We start from the raw sequence: 9,382 nt of genomic DNA on the forward strand, positions 1-9,382 counted from the left end.
CTACTCCAACGCCTAGGCTATCCATGCCGAAGCCAACATTCAAAAGTTCTACAAACAACATCTAGGCATCCTAAGCCCACTCTCCTACAAGACCTCAACAAAGTCACTAGTGAGGTCACTATCTACAAATACCAAGTACAAAATTCAAGAAGAAGTTCAAAATTCTACAAGTTCCAAACAGTTCAAGTTCTACAAGTTCCAAACAGTTCAAGTTCAAGTTCAAGTGGCTACCAAACAATTTTCTACAAGATTCAAGAAGTCTACTATCATACAAGCATCATATCAACAAGCATTTCAAAATACAAAAATCAAAACTACATGCGATCCTAAATACTATTTCATAAACAAAACATGAAATAATTACATGGACAAAGGCAAGGACAAGATCAAGATCAAGGGGAGAGTATTCAACCTTTGAGAGAGAAAAGCAAGAAAAAAGCAATGAGGATGCTCTTCGAATGGCACGGCAAGGGGGATTTATAGCCCAGCCCTGCGCCGAACGCCATGCCTGGCGCCGGGCACCACGCTGCTGCATGCGGAATCTTCTCCGCGGTCCTCCGTGCTGATTGCACGTCCTTTGCTGCTATGGTTTTCAGCACCAGGCATCAAACATCAAATCATACTACTTTCCGAAATTACGGGTATATACCTGTGTCTCCAAGCACTAACATATGAATATTTCAAGAATAAAAAGTCCGAAAAATACAAGATCCAGGCGTTCGACTCCAAAGGGACCCAAGCTCCAGGAAAGTCGGCCGAAATTTCAAAATCCTAAGAGCCAATAAAAAGCTCTTCTCCCCAGTGAAGCATATCCCCAACGGATCAACTCCGGGTGTTCAAAATTCAAAAATCAAAAATTCAAAATTTTCGATGCCAAGCTCCGTCCTAAACCATAGGCGGAAAAGCAATACAAGTACAAAACAGAGTGGTCGCAACCGCACGGAGGTACACTCTATCTTTTTTTTAACGCATGTCTTGTGCAGGTACCGGCGTACAAAGGATGGTCTTGATTGCAGAACATCTTGATCATTCTCCATCCCGATTCGAAAACTTTGACTTGCGCTTTCCTAACCGGACTCTCAGTCAAAGTGGGGGCTTTTGTAGACACCTAAATCGTGTCTCCCCATTGGTATGATGACGATACCATCATCCTAGCTAGGTGGTTGGAACAACTCCGTGCGGAAGTCCCAATTGCTAAGACATATTCCAAAATTCAAGAGCCAAAGTCCAATTCCTGAGACCGTTCCCCTTACGAAACTCGGTACAAAATACAATTTCAAAAAATAAATTTCAATATCTAAGTACAATCTCACCCAATGGACCACTCCATTGGTTTTACAAGGCCTTTTCCAGTCGAAATGACACTAAGCAATCCAAATTCGGGCTAGTTTTTAGTCGCAAATTTCCTTAACCACCAAGCAAAGCAACGTTCCAAAAAACAGTACAATTCGTACAAGGTACACCCACTACTAGCCAAACACAAGGATGGCATCTTTCGTCCTTGCTTGGCGCCTTCTATGCCACGTCAGCGGCGCCAGACTCCGTCCTGGCGCTGGGCGCAGCTGTCACCAGGCGCTTAGCCTCACATTTTCCTATTTAAACCCATAATTTCCAGCATCTTAAGGCAGCAATTCACAACCAGAACGTCGTAATTCTGAAATTGCCTCTCAAAATCCAAAATACAAACTCTTCAAAAATCCCATATAAATCTCAAACTTCTAAGCAATTGGTAGCTCCAAGAGGAATTCTAGCCTAAACCTAACTAGGTATTTCCGAATCCCAATCCTAATCTACCATGTTTCTATAATTTCTCTTTCAAAATTATTAGTAAAGTTGGCACTTTTACTCTTAAAAGTGTCACTTACAACAATCACATACTTTTACAAAATCAATACTTTCCATGATACAAATACAAAGTTTCAAGATTCAATGATGTTTAAGGTTGTTTGTAATCACTTCCTTAAATTAGAATCATTTTCAAAACATGGAGTAATCAAAGGTGAGGCCTTTTTAATGTTTAAAGGTCTAAACTTTGAGATTCAAGACTCCATTTTTCAATATACAAGTTCAAGTTTTCAAATTTCAAGATTCAATGATGTTTAAGGTTGTTCGTAATCACTTCCTTAAACTAGAATCATTTCAATACATGGAGCATATCAAAGATGAAACCTTTTTAACATTAAAAGGTCTAGTCTTTGAGATTCAACACTCCTTATTTCAATAAACAAGTTCAAAGTTCAAAGATTCAATATTTCAAGTTCAATTTCAATGTCCAAAATCTACGACACTTTGGGTGGAGCAACTTGACCTAAAGTTGAGGTTTTTAGACTTGAATCCGTGTCGGACGCACTTATTCTTAAGAAATCGTTTGGCGTTCGGATCTCAAATTCAATAGTACAATTTCAATATCGCACCTTTCAATTACGCACTTCAATATTGCAATTTCAATAATGCCCTTAAATATTGCCCCCTTCAATTCCGCACTTTCTATTAATGCAACTTTACTTGCCTAGTCCTTCTAGGAAATGTGGTTTCCCACCTAGTCCTTTTCTAGGTGGTGTATTTTACTAATTACGCACTTATTTTCTATTGTGATGTTGATTTACTTGTTTATCGCTTTCACCACCTTACATGCTAAATACAACAAAATGCAAAGTTACACCACGCTTAACAAAGATAATTTCTTGGACAAACCGATCTTAGGTTCCCTTAAATTAACTTTAAAGCAAAGTGGTCACGATACAAAAGTAGAAATTCTTTGTGCAAGTTCTAAATTCAAACCCACATAGTGTCATGACTAGGGTATTTTCGAAAATGTTTTATGCCATGCATTCGAATATAATTTCTAAGGTGCGCGGAATAAGCATCTCTTTCCCTTGCCCGGATCTCACCCATCCGTTTCTAAGATTCAATGCCTTATCCGATATAGAGTCAATTTTGGTCTTTCCAAACGGGACCCTTAAAAATGTTTGGTGGCGACTCCTTTGAAATACAAAAACATACAAACATTACAAAAAGCCTTCCGTAGGGGAAATACAAACTTGTCTAAGACGGAAGAAAAACCCCCCTCACCTTGTGTGCGCTAGAAATTTCTAACAGCTCATAACTTCTTCATACGAACTCGGATTCTTGAAAATAATATCTTGTTCGAAAGCTGCGGAATCCAATTTTCCAATGCTTCTATTCTTGCATCAATAGGCTTTGTAAATGTCGAATTATGGCCAAAAGAGTGGAGGTCGGTCCATTTTGACAAAGCCCAAGTAAAAGCCTTATAACTTATTCGTTTTAAATCGGATTTGGGCTCATGATAATTCTATGGAAATATTATTCCAAGGCGTATACAATAATGTGATGTGATTGATCCAAATAATAATTTATAAAACAAATTTTGACTTTGTAAGGGCGTATCATTTGTTAAACGGGCTAACGAGCGTATTATAGGCACTCGCAAGCTTGTTTAAGTAACTTGGGTTAACATTTACATGTATTGTGCCGAATACGTATGAGTATGGGAAGTGTTTTATCCGAGCTATGTTATTCTAGATCCTGAAGGCAAGCATTAGAACATTTTGGCGTATACAGGTGTGGTGTAATGCGGACAATTGTATTCTATCTTTCTATCGATGCAACCACATATTAAGTCGTATCGGGATGCGAATGCGACTAAGTACGTGTCCAATATATTTTAGGAAGATTTCTATTTGTGGAAGTTACTATATTTAACTAGTTCTGCTTCGGATGGTCTCTTTAGTCAGTCGAGGGTCGTTCTTCATCTAATCAGAGTGCATTGATTACAAGTGGGTTATAGTTTCATAATTGAACATACCGCTTCGGGCCTATGGGAAAATGTAGGCGTATACAGCCGTACGTGTGCTGACTACGTATCCGAGCAACTTTCCAGAAGTCAACCTGAAGACATATTTTTGCGAGGTTAACCTCATGTTTTACTTCAAAATTCGGGCGAAGAATTTTCTAAGTGCTAGCAGGTGACCTTACCAGTCATTAGATACTATCATTTTGTCCACATAGACTTCGATTTTTTTATCTATCATATTGTACAGTAAGGTAGTGGCAATCCTTTCATATGTGGCTCATGCGTTCTTTAGACCGAACGATATGACAGTGTAACAATATGTGCCCTATGGAGTAATGAAAGTAGTTTTTTCCATATGCTCTTCAGCCATAAGGATCTAGTTGGTTCGCCTCTTGTGACTTGACTCTCTCCGTTATCTTTCATAAGGATGAATTAAGTGTTCGCATGGAGAAAAAAAGTGAAGCTGAATACAATTAATTTTGTTATCCATTGCCTTCCCTCGGTGTGGGTGTTTTGTTTAATTTTTCTTTATGACTATGCACTAGAGGAAAAAACCTCAAGTGCGGGCTCATTTTAAGGGGTTTAGTGCGGGCTTTTACATGTGCAGCACATGGTCTGCCCGCACTTGATGTTTCTCAAGTGCTGCCAAAATATTGGCAGCACTTGATGTTTCAAGTGCTGCCAATTTGGAAAATGAGCCCGCACTTGACATATTTTGTGCTGCCAATTTTAGAATATGAGCCCGCACTTGATATATTTGGTGCTGCCAATTTTGAAAATGAGCCCGCACTTGACATATTTCGTGCTGCCAATATTGAAAAGCAGTCCGCACTTGACATATTTGGTGCTGCCAAATTTGAAAATGAGCCTGCACTTGACATAGAATTGGGCAGCACAAGCATAAAAATGAGCCGCACTTGGCCTATAAATGAGCCGCACTTGATCTAGATTTGTTGTATAACCAATTTCCCTGCTACATATTACAATTGGACCACGCCACTGATTAACCTCCATACGTCATATAAAAGTATCCAATTATATAGATAATTAAATTAAATAGTATATAATTGTAAATATAAAAGTCAATTACATTACAATCATATGAAAAACTAGCTAGCATACATAATTTAAGATTCAGTACAAGAAAATATCAAAGACAATCACTGGGAATGAATTTTGCCAACATTTCAAAACTTCATCTATCTCCACAAAGGTGAAAGGCTGCTCCCTCGGATTATTGAATACCTTAAAAAGATCGACCATCAAAAAATATATATATATACACTTTAGTTATATTATAAATATTAAATCGTACAATAAATTAAGACTTAATTTGTTCATAACAAAGAAATAATGAACCGTATAATAATAAAATTGGTTAATTTCGCTCTCAAATTTCATCTAATGAACTTAAATAAATATTTTAAACTCCTTCCATGTTTAATAAACTTAGTTTTATGTTTAAAAGACTCATTCTCACCCATTTTGGTGAAGTTATGAACATTTAAGCCTCGTTAGTTCATTATCGGTCACATTTTGACAAAAATGGCTAATTTCGGTCCCAACTTTCATCTAATGAACTTAAATGAGTATTTTAAAGTCCTTCCATGTTTAATACACTTAGTTTTATGCTTTAAATACTCACTCTCACCCATTTGGTGAAGTTATGCACATGTAAGCATCATTAGTTCATTATCGGTCACATTTTGACTAAAATGGCTAATTTCGGTCCTAACTTTCAACTAATGTACATAAATGAGTATTTTAAAGTTTTTCCATATTTAATACACTTAGTTTTATGTTTCAAATACTCATTCTCACCATTTTGGTGAAGTTATGTACATTTAAGTTTCGTTAGTTCATTATCGGTCACGTTTTGCCTAAAATGGCTAATTTCGGTCCCAACTTTAAACTAATGAACTTAAATGAGTATTTTAAAGTCTTTCCATGTTTAATAAACTTAGTTTTATGTTTCAAAAACTCATTCTCACCATTTTGGTGAAGTTATGCACATTTAAGCTTCGTTAGTTCATTATCGGTCACGTTTTGACTAAAATGGCTAATTTCGGTCCCAACTTTCAACTAATGAACTTAAATGAGTATTTTAAAGTGTTTCTATGTTTAATACACTTAGTTTTATGTTTCAAAGACTCATTCTCACCATTTTTGTGAAGTTATGTACATTTAAGTTTCGTTAGTTCATTATCGGTCACGTTTTGCCTAAAATGGCTAATTTCGGTCCTAACTTTTTACTAATGAACTTAAATGAGTATTTTAAAGTCTTTCCATGTTTAATACACTTAGTTTTATGTTTCAAAGACTCATTCTCACCCATTTTGGTAAAGTTATGCACATTTAAGCCTCGTTAGTTCATTATCGGTCACATTTTGACTTAAATGGCTAATTTCGGTCCCAACTTTCAACTAAAGAACTTAAATGAGTATTTTAAAGTCTTTCCATGTTTAATACACTTAGTTTTATGTTTTAAAGACTTATTCTCACCATTTTGGTGAAGTTATGCACATTTAAGTTTCGTTAGTTCATTATCGGTCACGTTTTGACTAAAATAGCTAATTTCGGTCCTAACTTTCTACTAATAAACTTAAATGAGTATTTTAAAGTCTTTCCATGTTTAATACACTTAGTTTTATGTTTCAAAGACTCATTCTCACCCATTTTGGTAAAGTTATGCACATTTAAGCCTCGTTAGTTCATTATCGGTCACGTTTTGACTAAAATGGCTAATTTCGGTCCCAACTTTCAACTAATGAACTTAAATGAGTATTTTAAAGTCTTTCCATGTTTCATACACTTAGTTTTATATTTCAAGGACTCATTCTCACCAGTTCGGTGAAGTTATGCACATTTAAGCTTCATTAGTTTATTATCGGTCACGTTGTGACTAAAATGGCTAATTTCGGTCCCAACTTTCAACTAATGAACTTAAATGGGTATTTTAAAGTGTTTCCATGTTTACTACACTTAGTTTTATGTTTCAAAGACTCATTCTCACCATTTTGGTGAAGTTATGCACATTTAAGGCTCGTTAGTTCAATATAGTTCATATTTTGACTAAATAGCTTATTTTGCTCCTAACTGAAGACTAATGAACTTAAATAAGTATTTTAAATCATTTACATGTTTAACCCACTTATCTTTATGTTGCAAAGACTAATTATCACCTACTTTGGTCAAATAATGCACATTTAAGGCTTGATTGATCATTATAGGTCACATTTTGACTAAAAAGACTTATTTCGGTCCCAAAATACTGAGTATAAGAACAATTGGTATGTTTCTTTACCTGAATATATTTATGTGATGTGGTTTCTGATTTCCAGAATTCTGAAAATAAGTCTACTAATAGTTCCCTAGATAACAGGTTGCAAGAAAATCAAGAAAGTGGCATCCAAATATAGCTTTAATCATTTTGATATCATACAGTTGCATAATAAGTTGATGACAAAAGCCATTATTATATTGCAGGAGTGTAAAACAAGTTGTGAAGTAATTACGAGTATTGAGCCTTACAGAAAAGTAGGCTGACAGCTCACCTAGACCTTCAGAAAGTTGTTCCAATGTCACTTGATGTCCAATCCCTTTCTTCATACTAGATGAGAACATTCTGCCAAAAAAAAAACTGGACGGGAAGCTTAACAATAGCCACTGAGCACTGGCACTGGCCTGATGTTCCAATGTCACTTGTTGTCCAATCCCTAAGGACCTTTTGAAGCTTAACAATAGCCACTGAGCACTGGGCCTGTTGCAATAACAAACTCCAAACTAGCTATTGCACTATAAAGTATAAACACATCAAACTAGATATTGCAAGACAACATTCAATGTGAAGTAGTACTTAAAAAGAAACAACAACAGCAATAGTACAAACCTACTGGGAAGTTTACAGTCGAAAACCACAGCTTGATTCCTAGCTCTTTGGTTAAAACAGAATACCTTGGTTACTTTAATGGAAATTTAAGTGTAATCCATAAAAGAGTGGATGTTAAGATTACCTTAGCTCCTAACACAAAGCTTAAATATATTTTAATGAAACTTGACACAATTTTAGAGACCTTATTTGTTACTTCGTAAGAAATAGCACCAATTATAAAGGTACAGGACTAACATAAGATTAAGGACTAATTAGAAAATTATCCATGACTAGCCTCAAAGCACTTTAATTCACACTTGAATCTCGTTTACAGAGCTTTGACTCTTTGTGACCTTTGTGGTTTTTATGTTTTAAATATATGGTTAATGTTCATAATGAAATTGTTCACTTCATTGGTCTTTTATGTTTACAAGCGCCTATATTGTTTATTTCCAAATAAATAAATAAATAAATGCACATTTCCAAAATAGTAAATGTTCACTCCAAATAAATCAATAAATGTTCATTTCCGAAATAGTAAATGTTCATTTTTGTAGTTTATTTCCAAATAAATAAATAAATATTCAATTCCAAAATAGTAAATGTTCATTCCAAATAAATGTTCATTTCCGAAATAGTAAATGTTCATTTTTGTACCAGTATATTAATGTTCATTTTAAACAACACAAAACGACATCGTTTTGGATGGGGGTACAGCCAGCTTTGGCTGTACCCGGGTATAGCCAAAAATTTGCGCCCTAAATCCTATATGCAATATGGACATATGCTTATTTTAATTTTAGTAGCTCTTACTATTATCGATGATTCGCCACGGACCCCTAAAATGTCAAGATCGATCCTGAAAGTGGTCAACATTACGAGCAAAAACAAACGGAGAAAGTATATATAGAAAATCAAGAAGTGAACACATGACAAACAAAATATTATGTTTTAAGATATTAGTATAAATAATAATTACAAATGATTCCACATAAGTGAAATGAAGAGACGTTTTATGAGGTGATGAAATGAAGAGATATATAACTTCTTTTTATTTTCAACATGACATGAGTACATGACCTTAGTTATCTCTAATGAAAATGTAAATAAGTTTTATAACACAAAAATTAATAAATTAGATGTCACACTTAGGGCCGGCTAAAGGGAGGTCCAGGCGGACCTACATCACAGGGCCACAAAATTTTAGGGTCCTAAAAAGATATTATGTTGGTTAAACCCCCCAAAAACAAATATTATATATTTAACAGACGCATTGTTATGCATTATGTAATCTTTATCCCAGCTGGTAAGGACTCATAAGTGTGGTAGCTGAGACCATGTTCGAATCTTCGCCTGTCCCTTTTTTTTATTTGCTTTTTTCATGTCCATCAAACCTTTACATCAATTTTCTCAAACCATCACACATAAAACGTTAAACCATATTATTAATTTGACTCTATTTTTTGTATAAATAAAACAATATTAATATAATAATTATGTGTTTTACATTAAATAATTGCCCGTAAAAATTTATGGGGCCCAATATCTGTATTTTGGCACAGGGCCTCCAAATTGCCGGAGACGGCCCTGATCACACTACGTAAGAAAGTACTCTCTCCGTTTCTTTTTGTTCTTTATGTTTTCATATTTGGATGTTTCAAAATGTTATTTGCATTTCCTTTTATATTATCACATAA

At 35.1% G+C, this 9,382-nt stretch overlaps 1 long non-coding RNA gene across 1 annotated transcript; it reads right to left on the reverse strand.

The window, feature by feature from the left end:
• Positions 1-4,852: 4,852 nt before the first annotated feature.
• On the reverse strand, positions 4,853-8,016 carry LOC130459459 (uncharacterized). The gene is made up of 3 exons (XR_008918854.1): positions 7,704-8,016; positions 7,369-7,574; positions 4,853-5,059 (listed from the first exon to the last, which is right to left on the reverse strand). It is a non-coding gene; the product is annotated as an uncharacterized lncRNA (long non-coding RNA).
• Between the last annotated feature and the right edge of the window lie 1,366 nt (positions 8,017-9,382).

Source organism: Spinacia oleracea, chromosome 4, assembly GCF_020520425.1.
Source record: "Spinacia oleracea cultivar Varoflay chromosome 4, BTI_SOV_V1, whole genome shotgun sequence".
NCBI lineage: Eukaryota > Viridiplantae > Streptophyta > Magnoliopsida > Caryophyllales > Amaranthaceae > Spinacia > Spinacia oleracea.